The sequence below is a fragment of the Fukomys damarensis genome, unplaced genomic scaffold, assembly GCF_012274545.1.
Source record: "Fukomys damarensis isolate Sample0158 unplaced genomic scaffold, DMR_v1.0_HiC HiC_scaffold_34, whole genome shotgun sequence".
NCBI lineage: Eukaryota > Metazoa > Chordata > Mammalia > Rodentia > Bathyergidae > Fukomys > Fukomys damarensis.
In genome coordinates, this window is record NW_022900946.1 from 1388751 (window position 1) to 1401957 (window position 13207).

Sequence of the window (13207 nt, forward strand, 5' to 3'; positions counted from 1 at the left end):
TTTTTTTTTTTGGTACTGGGGATTGAACTCAGGACCTTGCGCTTGTGAGGCAGGCAGTGGAACCACTGAGCTAAATTCCTGGCCCAAGAAAATATATTCTTTAAAAAAATAGATAAATAAAAATAAAATTTTAAAAATGTTTCTTAAAAGAACACATCTGAAGTGAGAAAACTATCCTTCACCTTAACTGGTTTTTTATTTTTGTTTTTTCTTTTGCACTGGGGATCAAACTCAGATCCTTGCGCTTGGCAAGCGGTCACCAGAACCACTGAGCTAAATCCCCAGCCTCAATTGGGTTTTTATTTATCCTTTTTCTAGTTACAAAAGCACACGTTAGAAAATCTGTGAGGTATATTATGAAAGAATGGTTCAGTCCCTTTGGACCTTACTTCTGTATCTCCAAATCATACCTTCATATTGATGCTTCCTGACTCAGTTTTCAGATATTATTTGTCCTCTCCCCTCTCCTTCCCTCTCTTTCTGTTTCCTAGCTTTGCCTCCTCTGCTTCTACAACATGTGCTTCCTGTCTTCCTGCACCTGCGGTACTAGCACAGGTTTGTAACACAGGTATCCAGAGTTGGCATCTCTGTGACTGTGTAACTGTGTCCATGGCTGAAATAGTTACTATTACTTCTTTTCCCCTTCCTGCTTTACCCCCTGAGTTAATACTTGTATCAAGTTTTTGTTTTGCTTTGTATGTAGCTCTAATTCAACCCTAAATTCTACCTTGGTGTGTAAATGCCTCCTTATCTTGAAACACACCAGATTGTATATAGATTTTATATCCTTAAAGACAGCCTCTCGGTAGCCTTCTGGTCAGCTTCCTTCTGGAGAGGCTCTGTCCAGGTCTGCTGCATGGCTGTCTTCTTGAGATCTCCTTTTACCACTGTAGAAGTCTGTTTTCTGTTGTTATAACTAAATATCTGAGGCTGGATATTTCTATCAACCTATCTATCTATCTATCTATTTATTTATTTTTGTTTTTTGAGACAGGGTCTCACTATGTAGTTGAGACTGACCTGGAACTCACTATGTAGCCCAGGCTGGTCTTGAAATTACAGCGATCCTCCTGCCTCAGCCTCCTGAGTGCTGGGATTACAGTTGTGCACCACCACGCCCTGCTAACCTTTCTATTTATTACCTATCATCTCTCTGTATGCCTATCTGTCTATTGATTGAGATTTTTGTCTGTTTGTTTTTGGTACTGGGAATCAAACTGGGGACCTTGTGCTTGCAAGGCAGGGTGGAACAACTCAGCTAAATCCCCAGCTCTTGCTTGAGTTTTTTGAGACAGGATCTTGCTGTGCAGTTCAAGCTCACTTTGCACTCACTATGTAGCCCAGGCTGACCTTGAACTCCTGGTGATCCTCCTGCTTCAGCCCCCTATTGTGCTAGGACTACAGGTGTGTGCCGCCATGCTGGGCCTGCATATGAATTTTGTATCTGATGCTGCCCACCACTGTCTTGGGTGTCTGCTCGTACCTGAGTGTGGAGCCACTGAAAGCTGATCGGGACTGCAGCTGTGGACAATGCCCTGGAGCCTTCACCCGATGCCACTGAGCTGCTTCCCAGGAGCCCCTGCAGAGCCGACTTTGGGCCTTGCCTCAGCTGCCACGTTCCTTGCAGGAGATGCCTCTCATCACCTGCCTGATCATGCCAGTGTTTATGTCTTCTGTGGCTTCTGCAAAGAAAGCCTGCTGACGTCTTACTCTTTTCAGTGCCGGCTCAGATTCCACTTCCTTAGTTCTAGTAAATAAGTTACCATGTGCTCATCTGGTACCTGGCTTAAAAACACTTTGTTCCTACTGTTCCTCTCAGTCTTGTGGTTCCTGTGGCTTGTGGCATTACAAAACCCTCTTGCTGCCATTATGATTTGGGTGGCTGCAGAGGTAAATATGTGATTCAGTGGTGCCACCGCCTGCCTCACAAGCACAAGGCCCTGAGTTCGATCCCCAGTACAAAAAAAAAAATGCTATGTGATTCACCCACTACCTTTACCCAATGCACTCCGTTTTTTGTTTTTTTTTAATTAAATTTTATTTTAAAAAAAAGAGAGAGAAAAGGGCCAGAGATTTAGCTCAGTGGTTCTACCGCCTGCCTTGCAAGCAGAGGGACCTGAGTTCGATCCCCGTACTACCTTTACCCAATGCCCTCCGTTTTGTTTTTTTTTTTTAATTAAATTTTATTTAAAAAAAAAAGAGAGAGAAAAGGGCCAGGGATTTAGCTCAGTGGTTCTACCGCCTGCCTTGCAAGCAGAGGGACCTGAGTTCGATCCCCAGTATCAAAATAACAAACAAACAAACAAATAAATTTTATTTTATTTTATCCTATACCCCTCCTTAACCATCCTCACTCTGGTTTCTTTTGAGTAAACCTTTCATTGAAGTCCAACACAGCCATACATGGCAGCACAGGACGCTAATCACAGCACTCTGGGAGGCTGAGGCAGGAGGATTGCAAATTTGAGCCCAGCCTGGGCAACTATGCAACTTAAGGAGACTCTGTCTCAAAAAAATTTTAAAAAATGCAGAGGGAAGTAGCTTAATGTGAAGGCCCTGGTTCAATCCCCAGTATCAAAAATCAAAACAAAACATAGTTTCCACAGCCACCACCTTTGTTTATGACTAATTTTTTTTTCCACTAAGTAGTGTAGGCTGGCCTTACACTCTCGGTGATCTTCCTGCCTCAGCCTCCCTAGTGCTGAGATTACAGGTGTGCGCCCCCACATCTGGTTATTTATGACTAAATTGTTGCACCCTAATAAATAGTTTCCATTTTCAAAAAAGGAAGCAATAGCTTCATGAAAAAATTGAGACTTCAGGGATATAGGTTGATTTGGATACATAAAGGGAAAAGAAGAAAAACTTCAAAAGTGGTAGACAAGACCGAGAGTTGGAGGGAAGTGGGGAGGGAAAGGAAGGGGAGGTAAAAGAGCTAGTGTTCTCCACCGGTGCCTTCCCTGTGTTGAAAAGAAGAAAAACTTCAAAAGTGGTAGACAAGACCGAGAGTTGGAGGGAAGTGGGGAGGGAAAGGAAGGGGAGGTAAAAGAGCTAGTGTTCTCCACTGGTGCCAATTCCCTGTGTGTGTGTGTGTGTGTGTGTGTGTGTGCTGCACACACGTACTTACTCAAAGTTAGAAAACAAAAAGAAAAGGTGGCAGACCAGGCTGTGGCTGTAGCTCGGGGCAGAGCGCTTGCCTGGCGAGCGTGAGGCCCTGGGCCCGACCTGCGGGAGGCTGGAGGGACCCCCTCAGGGCACCTCAGGTGGGGAGGGCGCGAGGGGCAGACTGCAAGGGAGCCGGCGCCCGATAAGGCTGATTTTGTGCCAAGAGGAGGAGGACATTTCGTCGTGTCACGCGACTGCCCCTGTGCGCGGGACTCACACGTTTGCACGCGATGGAGACACAATACTGATGCGATGTGATAGCTCGCGCTGTTTCCTGCCGGGGGCTCTGGTGTTGGCAGCGTCACGGCTGCGCAGTGAGCGAGGGTGGAGACGACGCCATCACCGCTGTCACTGTCACTTTAGGCGGAGAATCAGCTCCTCATGTGTCAGCGCGGAGAGAGCTAATGTGTCAGCCTCTCACACGGAGGCTACAGAATTAAAACACGATTCTCACTTCAAACTGTGCAGGAAAAAACCAAACAGAAACAAAGCGTTTAAGAAAAAGCGCAGCGCCTCTCAAGCACAATGACACGAGTTCAATCCCTGGTACCAAGGTACCAAAAACAAACAAACAAAAAAGAAAGCACCTGTCAGCTCTGCCGGACACCAGCAAACCCGCTCTGTTGCAGTCGCATCCCGGGCTGGGCCCTAGCCCTGCATCTCAGCAGTGTCCCTGAGGTTCCGCTTGGTTTTTAGGCACTTTTGGGGAGGGCGCGAGGGGCAGACTGCAAGGGAGCCGGCGCCCGATAAGGCTGATTTTGTGCCAAGAGGAGGAGGACATTTCGTCGTGTCACGCGACTGCCCCTGTGCGCGGGACTCACACGTTTGCACGCGATGGAGACACAATACTGATGCGATGTGATAGCTCGCGCTGTTTCCTGCCGGGGGCCCTGGTGTTGGCAGCGTCACGGCTGCGCAGTGAGCGAGGGTGGAGACGACGCCATCACCGCTGTCACTGTCACTTTAGGCGGAGAATCAGCTCCTCATGTGTCAGCGCGGAGAGAGCTAATGTGTCAGCCTCTCACACGGAGGCTACAGAATTAAAACACGATTCTCACTTCAAACTGTGCAGGAAAAAACCAAACAGAAACAAAGCGTTTAAGAAAAAGCGCAGCGCCTCTCAAGCGCAATGACACGAGTTCAATCCCTGGTACCAAGGTACCAAAAACAAACAAACAAACAAAAAAGAAAGCACCTGTCTGCTCTGCCAGACACCAGCAAACCCGCTCTGCTGCAGTCGCATCCCGGGCTGGGCCCTAGCCCTGCATCTCAGCAGTGTCCCTGAGGTTCCGCTTGGTTTTTAGGCACTTTTAGACACTGGTAACTCTGCGGCTGCCTCTGGTCTGTACAAACCAGGCGTGGTGGCGCACGCTTTTAAACCCCACACTCTGGGAGGCTGAGGCAGGAAGATCACAAGTTCAAGCCCAGCCTGGCAACTTTGACTCTGGTGTGTGTGGGGGTCTGAGATGTAGCTCAGGATGAAGGCCATAAATTCAGTCTCCAGTGCAGAAAATAAAGGTGTTATAGTGGCATTTCATAATTGCTAAGTCATAAGGAAATGATGCATGTACGTGGGATGCACTTTTCCCAAAGAGAGAGCCACTGAGGGCTGAGTGTAATTACACGCGATCAGAAGGTGTCCTTAGCGTGGGCCGAGGGACAGGAAAAGCCAGGGCCACTGTGCTCATTAGCTGGAATTGTTTGGCAGATTCGCACCCTAGTTCCAGGTGTCGGTGTCTGGATTCTCACGGAGGCTCTGGGAGGATGTGCTGGTTCAGGCTGGTGGTGGAACCTAGCACCTTGCAGTCCAGCCTCTGTTCCCACTCCTTCAATGCCAGGAGCAAGAGGCCTTGGTCCTGGGTTTGCACACAGCCCCTGGCCTCAGGTGGCCACCCAAGTGGGGCCTCAAAGTCTCTTGCCTCGTGGCTCCCGCTTCCGGCTGTGAAAGCTCTGCTTTTCAAGGCTTATGCTGAGACCAACCCATCGGAACGACCCCAGTTAATCTTGTTTGACATTCCATTGCCTTCATTGCAGGTGGCACGGGGCAGGCCCCAGGGACCGGGGTGCACTTCCAGGGGGTGGCGGCGGTCTTTGCCCTCAGTGTGCAGGCGGTCTCAGCAGAGGGCTCAGGTCAGCATGAGGCAGAGGCTCTGATCCCTGTGCAAAAGTATAATAAAGGAGTAGAGTGGTCCCCTACCCCACGTCTGACTTTTTAAAAGATGGTTTTGTTAAAATATGATTAATTTGGGGGTGGGAATTTAGTTCAGTGGTTCTGCTGCCTGGCTGCAAGCACAAGGACCCAAGTTCAATCCCCAGTACCAAAAAAAAAAAAAAAAGATATGATTAATATGCACTCATTTTACATGTACAATTTGATGATTTTTTTTTTTTATTAAATCTGTGAAGTGCAATGAGCCTGGTTTTAGGGTTCTCCCATCACCCCACAAAGATTACTCATACCCACCTGCAGTCAGTTTATTCTCTTCACAGCCTGGATGGAACCCAGGCTGGCGCACGCTAGGCAAGTGCTCACCACCGAGCCCCAGCCCCAGCCTAGGCTCTGCTTCCCTTTAATGTTAGTGATGCTCAGGACCTTTTTTGTTGCTATGGGAAATTCTCACGTTTAGGGTGTTCTTTTTTGTTTGTTTGTTTCTTGGGACATGTGGTGCAGTTTAGGCTGGACTTGAACTCAATATATAGCCCAGGTGAACTCACAGCTATCCTCCTGCCTCAGCCTCTTGAGTACTGGGATCACAGGTGTGTACCACCGTGCCTGGGTTAGGATATGTCTTAGTCTGTCAGGCCACTATAACAGGTGGCTAAACAGACATTTATTTATCATGATTTCTAAGATCAGAGGATCACAATTGTCAGGTTCTGGTGACAGTCTGTCTGTCTCTCTCTGAGGCAGAGTCTCACTATATAGTCCAGGCTGGCCTTGAACTCACTATGTAGCCAAGACTGGCCTCAAACTTGCAGCGATCCTCCTGCCTCAGCCTCCCAAATGCTGGGATGACAGGCATGTGCCACCAGGCCTGAGGGGGTGACCTGAAGAGAGATGCATTCTTGCTCTACCCTCACATGTGTCAGGGCTTGAGGACAGGAGAGGAGTTGGAGAGAGAAAATGCTCTCTGGTGTTTTCAGCAGGGCTCTAACCCCATTAGTAGCCTCACCCTCCATGACCTCATTTAACCCTCAGCAACCGCCCCCCACCACAGGTCCCATCTCCTAACCTTAAATAGAGGCTTAGGGCTTCAGCAGGTTGATCCTGCGGACAAAGGTCCAGGTGTGCAGAAGAGACATCAGTCTGCCCTGGCTACATCAGGACAGTGACTCAAGGGAGCTGCGATCCTCCCACCTCAGGCCCCTAGTGGGGGGGCTACAAGCATGCACACTGTGTCCTGCTTGTATTGTTCTGAAATAATAGTTCTTTTTTTTTGAGACAGGGTCTTGTCATGCAGTTCAGGCTGGCCTTGAACTCACTGTGTAGTCTAGGTTGGCCTTGAACTTGCAGCAGTTCTTCTGCCTCAGCCTCCTGAGTGCTGGAATTATAGGCGTGCACCATCGTACCTAGTCTGAAATAAAACAATTTTTTTTTTCTGCTACTGAGGATCAAACTCAGGACCTTGAATTTTTGAGGCAGGTGCAGTGCCACTGAGCTAAATCCTCCGCCCAGAAATAAAATCCTTAATGAGGTAAACATCTTAAGAAATCATTCTTGTGCCAGGTGTGGTGGTGCGTGTGGTACATGCCTGTAATCCCAGTACTCACATGCCTGTAACCTCAGCACTTGGGAAGCTGAGGCAGGAGGATCACTGCAAGTTCAACACCAGCCCCACATAGTAAGTTCAAGACCAGGCTGAGTTATAGCAAGATCTTGTCTCAACACCCCCCAACCCCTGCAAAAAAATGGCTGGGGATTTAGCTCAGTGGTTCTGCTGCCTGCCTGGAAAGCACAAGGTCCCGAGTTCATCCCTGGTACCAAAAAAACAAAAACAAAAACCCAACAAACAAGAAAAGACATTCTTTAGTATGCTGTGGCTAAACAATAAAAAAGCTGTTTCCCATGCCCAGAAGCAGAAGCACCTCCTGGGTGCTTTGTGAAAGACCCACAGACCCCAACAGGTGACAGGTGCTGAGGCCTCTAGGCCCTCAGACCCGGAGCTGAGAGCAAGTCAGCTGACATTTGCCTGAGGGCTGGTCTTGGCAAGGGCCAGACAACCAAAAGTACTGCTTTTCAGTTTAGTCTTTGGAACAGAGACCTCAAGAGAAAACCAGGTCTAGAGTGCTGGCCAGACCAATACGAAATATTGCCATGTAGTGGCTGTGAAATATTAGCAAAGCTCCATGCTTTATTTAGGCATAGAAAGTACCGGGGCCTTTTTTTTTTTTTTTTTTTTTGGTACTGGGGATCAAACTCAGGACATTGCACTTGCTAGTCAGGCGGTGGAACCACTGAGCTAAATCCCCAGCCCACCAGAGGCTTTTTGAAAAAGTTAAGTTTAAAAAAAAATATATCTGAAGAAGGGAGATAGAAAATTATATTGGCTGTCTTGAAAACAAAAAGCTGTACTGGCTTTTTACAGTTTGAAGGAACAAAAGAGAAATTTTAAACAGGAAGTCTCATAAGTTGTTTTTTTTTTTTTTTTCCATTTCTAGTTCATGGTGGTTTGTTTTGTTTTGTTTGTCTTGTTTTTTTGAGACAGGGTCTCAGCTTGTAATTTAGACTGGTCTGGAACTTGCGGTCCTCCTGCCTCAGCCTTACAAATGCTGGGATGACAGGCGTGCAACACCACGCCTGGTCCCATGGTGTTTTTATTTTGGAGAACATATTATATTTAATAGGTTAGCACTATTGGTGTCTAGGTCTGTGTATTTATACTCTCCATTTGAGAAAAACATCTTCATCCATTCTGTTAATGAAGTAAGCAAAGGTCACTGGTTGCTTCACGAGAACCATTTGGAGTCAAAACCCAAAAATACTCAGTCTCGTTTCCATTCTGTGCCCTTGGCTTTGCTCGGTGTGCCAGGCCCCTTTTCAGATTTTGTCAGCAGCCATCAATCTGAAGAAATATCCTCAGTTTCATCATAAATTCGTTTCCACTGGAATGATGACAAGGAAAATTAATGAAGTCTCATTAAACTGCTACACTAGCCAGGATAACTTCTCATAATTATTAAAATATATTTCACAAATATTTTGGTCCTGGTGATTGGACCCAGGCCCTCACATGTGCTAGGAAATTGCCTGACCACTGAGCTACATCCCCAGTGCTCTTTAACTTTATTTTGAAGCTGGGGGTGTAGCTCAGTGGTCTCCCCACTTGCCTAGCATGAGCAGAGTTCTGGGTGTGATGCCCAGCACTGCACTGAAAAAAAGGGAAAGAAATATTTTATTCGGAGACAGTATGTATCTCACAAAGGTGACTGAGCTGGCTTTGAACCTGTGATCCTTTTGTCTCAGTCTCTCAAGTAGCTGGAATTGTAGGCATGGTGCATCTCAGCCAGTTATTTCCCAGTCCTTCATGGACAAGATGCTCTACTCTTTTTGCTTTCTCGGTACCAGGGATGGAATTCATGGTGTTGCCCTTTCGAGGCAGGCATGGCACCACTGAACTACATCCCAGCCCTGCTGTATTTTTCTTCTTTATAAGAGTAATAAAATAAGTTGACAACGAGAGAGCAGTTATCTCTTCACAGAATGGGAGAAACATACAGCAGAACTTTAAAATCAGGAAAGGCATAAAGCTACATACATATTTTTTAAAATAACAGCTTTATTGACATGTCACACATATAACAGAAAATTTCCCTTTGCAAAATGTAAAATTGAGTGGCTTTTGGTTTTTAGTACATTCACAAAGCTGTGCCTTAATCTCCATTCTAACCCCAGAATGTTTCCGTCTCTCCAGGAAGCAGCCCTGTGTCAGCGGTGCAAGCCTTTGGCACGTGTGCTGCAGCGGCTGTTTGTGATCCCTGAACGATCTGACAGTTTCAGGTTTGCCATCACTGCCCTGAATCATTAGCAAACTCTCCACAGACCCTTCCCACTCTCCTCATCTCTGAAAACCACTTATCTGGTTTTTGTCTCAATGGATTTGCCTGTTTTGGACATGTCAAGTTCTGGTTTCAACAGGTGAGATTATAGGTTCTATAGTTTATTATGTCAGCAAAATGAAAGAGAGGCTGAGGATGTAGCGCAGTGGTTCCGCCGCCTACCTCGCAAGCACAAGGCCCTGAGTTCAAGCCCCAGTACCAAAAAAAAGAAAGAAAGAGATTTAAAAAAACAGTACCTGACTCCTGAAAAAGTTATTTCAGGTTCAGCTGATATATTCAGCTTCTACTTAATTAAAACTGATCTCTTATTAGATGCTTTGTGTACATTATTACCAACCTTACAGAAATAACAGATTAGAAAGGGATATGATGAACAATTGTATGCCAATAAATTAATTTAGAGGAAATGAATAAACATTTTTTTTGGGGGGGAACTACCAAATTTCGAAAAGAAATAGCAAATCTGACCTGGGTATGGTGGCACACACTTGTAATTCTAGCTATTTGAGAGGCTGAGGCAGGAGAATCACCAGTTCAAGGTCAATGTGACCAACTGAGTCCCTGTCTCATAATAAAATAAGATATAATACAAGGCCTGAAGTTACAGTGCAGTGGCCGAGTGCTTGCCTGGCATGTGCAAGCCGGGTTTGATCCCTAGTACTGCCAAAAAACAAACAAAACAGAGGAAAAAGAAAAGTAAACCTGAGCCAGGCATGGTGACACAGTTCCGTAATCCTAGCACTGAGGAAGGCTGGTATAGGAGGATCACAAATGCAAGCCCGGCCTGGGCAGCCTAGTGTGACTTTACTAAATAAGTAAAACTAAATAAATACAATTAAAAGGGTGGGGACACAGCTTGGTGTGAAGTCCCTGGGCTCAGTGCTCTGTACCCACTGAAAAATAACAAAATAGACCTGTCACAAGTAAAGAAATTATTGAATTGACTATTAAAAACTTCCCACAAGCTGGATGTGGTGGTGTATGCCTGTAATCCCAGCACTCGGGAGGCTGAGGCAGGAGGATCGCTGCGAGTTTGAGACCGGGCTGGGCTACACAGTGAGTTCCAGGGTAGTAGTTAAACTCAGGTCCAGATAGACAGCTTAACTAGTGAATTTCAACAGACATTTCAAGAAGATTTAATACCAGTCCTTCACAAACTCTACGAGAAGTAGAAGCTACATTTCCGGATCCTTTCCATGAGGCAAATGTAACCCTGACAACAAAGCCAAAAATATCATGAGAAAGAAAACTATAGATCAGTACCTCTTACAAATGTAGAGGCAGAAATCCTCCAGTCATCAGTAGCAAACAGGATCTAGCAACACATAAAAAGGACAGTTTACCATGATCAAGTGTGGTTTTTTTCTCCCAGGAATGCAGTCAGTTTAACACAGAAAAATAATATGCATATTATTAGAATAAAGAAAAATCATACAACCATCTCTATAAATGCAGGAAAAGCCTTTGGCAAGATCCAACATCATTTTGTAAAAAACACAGAGAAAGGCAGCAAGCCAGGCATGGTGGTGCACACTTGAAATCCAGCCCTCGGGGAGGCTGAGGCAGGAGGGTCGCAACCTCCAACCCAGCCTGGGCAGCTGAGCACCTTAGCAGTGTCCTGCCTCAAAGTGAAAAACAGAAAATAGAAAAGGTCTGGGGCTGAGCTCGTGTGAAAGCCCTGGGTTCAACCACCAGAACAACAAGCAACGAACCAGAAATAGGAGCTTCCTGTGCCTATACCGAATAAAGGATATCTATGAAAAACCCACAGCTAACTTCATATGTAATAATGAAAATCCCTCAAAGATGATGACACACGAATACCCAGTTATGCACTGTTTTAGAGATTGTAACCAGGAAAACTAAAGAAAAAACTGAAATACAAGTCCTCTAGGGGCTGGAGGTGTAGCTCAGTGGTACAGCACTTGTCTCTATGCACAAGGACCTGAGTTTAGTCTCCAAGCCACAAAAAGAAAAAAAAGCACTGGGTGTGGGGGTGCACGCCTATAATCCCAGCCCACAGGAGGCTAAGGCGGGAGGATCCTGTGAGTTTGGGGCCAACCTGGGCTACACAGGGAAACCCTGTCTCAAAATAACCCCCTGCAAAAACAGAATGATCCAGCCACCCCACTCTATGGCATTTATTCAGAAGAACTGAGATCAGAAACTCAAGAAGATATTCCTATTCCCGTGTTTATATTAGCAGTATTCCTAAGTGCCCAGTGGTGGATTAATGAATAAAGAAAATGCAGCGAATTCACTCCATGGTCCTTATTCAGCAGGCACGGAAGGCAGCCTGGTGTCAGGCTGCAACAGGAATGAACCTTGAAGATTTTATGCTAAATGAGAAACTGGACGGTTCAGGAGGAGGATGCAGCACAACTGCGCTTGCGTGAGGACCTGCCCCAGTCAGACTGGTGGGAAGAGGAATGAGAATGGTTTCCGGGGGAGGAGGACACGGAGCTGCTGTTCAGTTGCTATAGTTTCAGTCGCCGAGAAGAAAATGTTCCAGAGACCGCTGAGCAGCAGTCTCCTTATAGTTACCAACAGTGAAGACAAGCACTTGATAAAAGGCTGGGCCAGTGGGGCCAGAGATGTAGCCCAGCGGTGCCACCGCCTGCCTTGCAAGGGTAAGGTCCAGAGTTCGATCCCTGGTACCAAAAAAAAAGGGGGGTGGCAGGCCTCATGCTGTGTTTTGCCACAATAAAAAAGAATTAATGAGAATAGCAAAGTGGCGGGATACAAGGTCAATATACAAAAATCAATTATATTTCCATATACTTGCAAAGGGCAATCCAGAAAAAAAATCAAGAAAACAGTGCAGCTGGAGGAGGTGGTCCACATCTATAATCCCAACTGCTTGGGAGACTGAAGCAGGAGGATTGCAAGTTCAATTCCAGCCTGGGCAACATAGCAAGTCCTTGTATCAAAATAAAATAAAGAGCTGGGATGTAGCCCAGTTGCTTAGCAGTGTTGGAAAGAAAGTAGGTTGATGTTAGTTGAGTTCCAGCCATGTTTTGAGCCCTGTGATCAGCAAATAAAACAGTCTGATGGAGGATCTGAACACGTTGACAATGACCACCCAGTGTGCTAATTCCAACAGCAGGGGATGCACCCGAGGCCACCAATAGTGGGGAGAAAGGGACAACCAGTCAGTTGTCCATTACTGTAACAAAATACCCGAGGCTCCCTAATTTGTAAAGAAAAGAGGTTTATTTAGCCCATAGTCTGGGGCACTGGCACTGCTAAAGGGCTCCTTGGCTGTGTCCCTGTGGCAGATAGAAAGGATGCATGGGAAGTGGGGTTGCAGGAAGCCAGGGTGGCCCGGGAGAGGCCAGGCTGTTCTTTCTGGGGTGGTGGTGCTGAAAGTGAACCCAGGACCATACTTGCTGAGCAGTCTCTCAGCCCAGCCCAGCCCACAGCTTGCTTTTGATAACAGCCCTCCTTCCAAACTGCCCTAACCCTCCGACTGGCGGTGGTCCCAGTGGCCCCCAGCCTTCACACCTTCTCTCAAACACATGAGCCTTCAGGGAGGGACAAGTCACATCCAAACCAGAGCAGAAATCACCTGAGAGTGGTGCATGCCGGGTAGGCTTCACAGGGAAGGAAATCTTGACCCGAGTCTTAAAGGGTCAGTAAGGAATGTGAAAGGTTAGTGGCAAACAGGAGCAAGAGGTTTCAGGCCCATGCCAAGGGCAAAGAACAGAACTAAATGTAACTGGCACTAGGTGCAGAGGAGAATGCCTGTAATCTCGACTTCTCAGGAAGCTGAAGCAGGAGGATCTCTTGAGCTCAGGAGTTCAAGGCTAGGCTGGGCAACGTAATGAGTACCCATCTTTAAAAAAATTGGCAATAAAACCAATCCAAATGGAAGATACGTTTAGTTTTGCTCACAGAACATTTTTTTAGAAGTTTCAAAATTAGAACCAACACTGCCAACATAGAGAGAGATAGAGAGATCAGGGGCTTTCACATAAAAAAAAAA

At 46.4% G+C, this 13207-nt stretch overlaps 1 protein-coding gene across 1 annotated transcript in view; it reads left to right on the forward strand.

Annotated features, from left to right (window-relative positions):
• The window catches only part of Coro1a (coronin 1A), a 27882-nt gene that overhangs the window by 3173 nt on the left and 11502 nt on the right, over window positions 1-13207 (forward strand). The gene's annotated exons all lie outside the window — the stretch shown is intronic.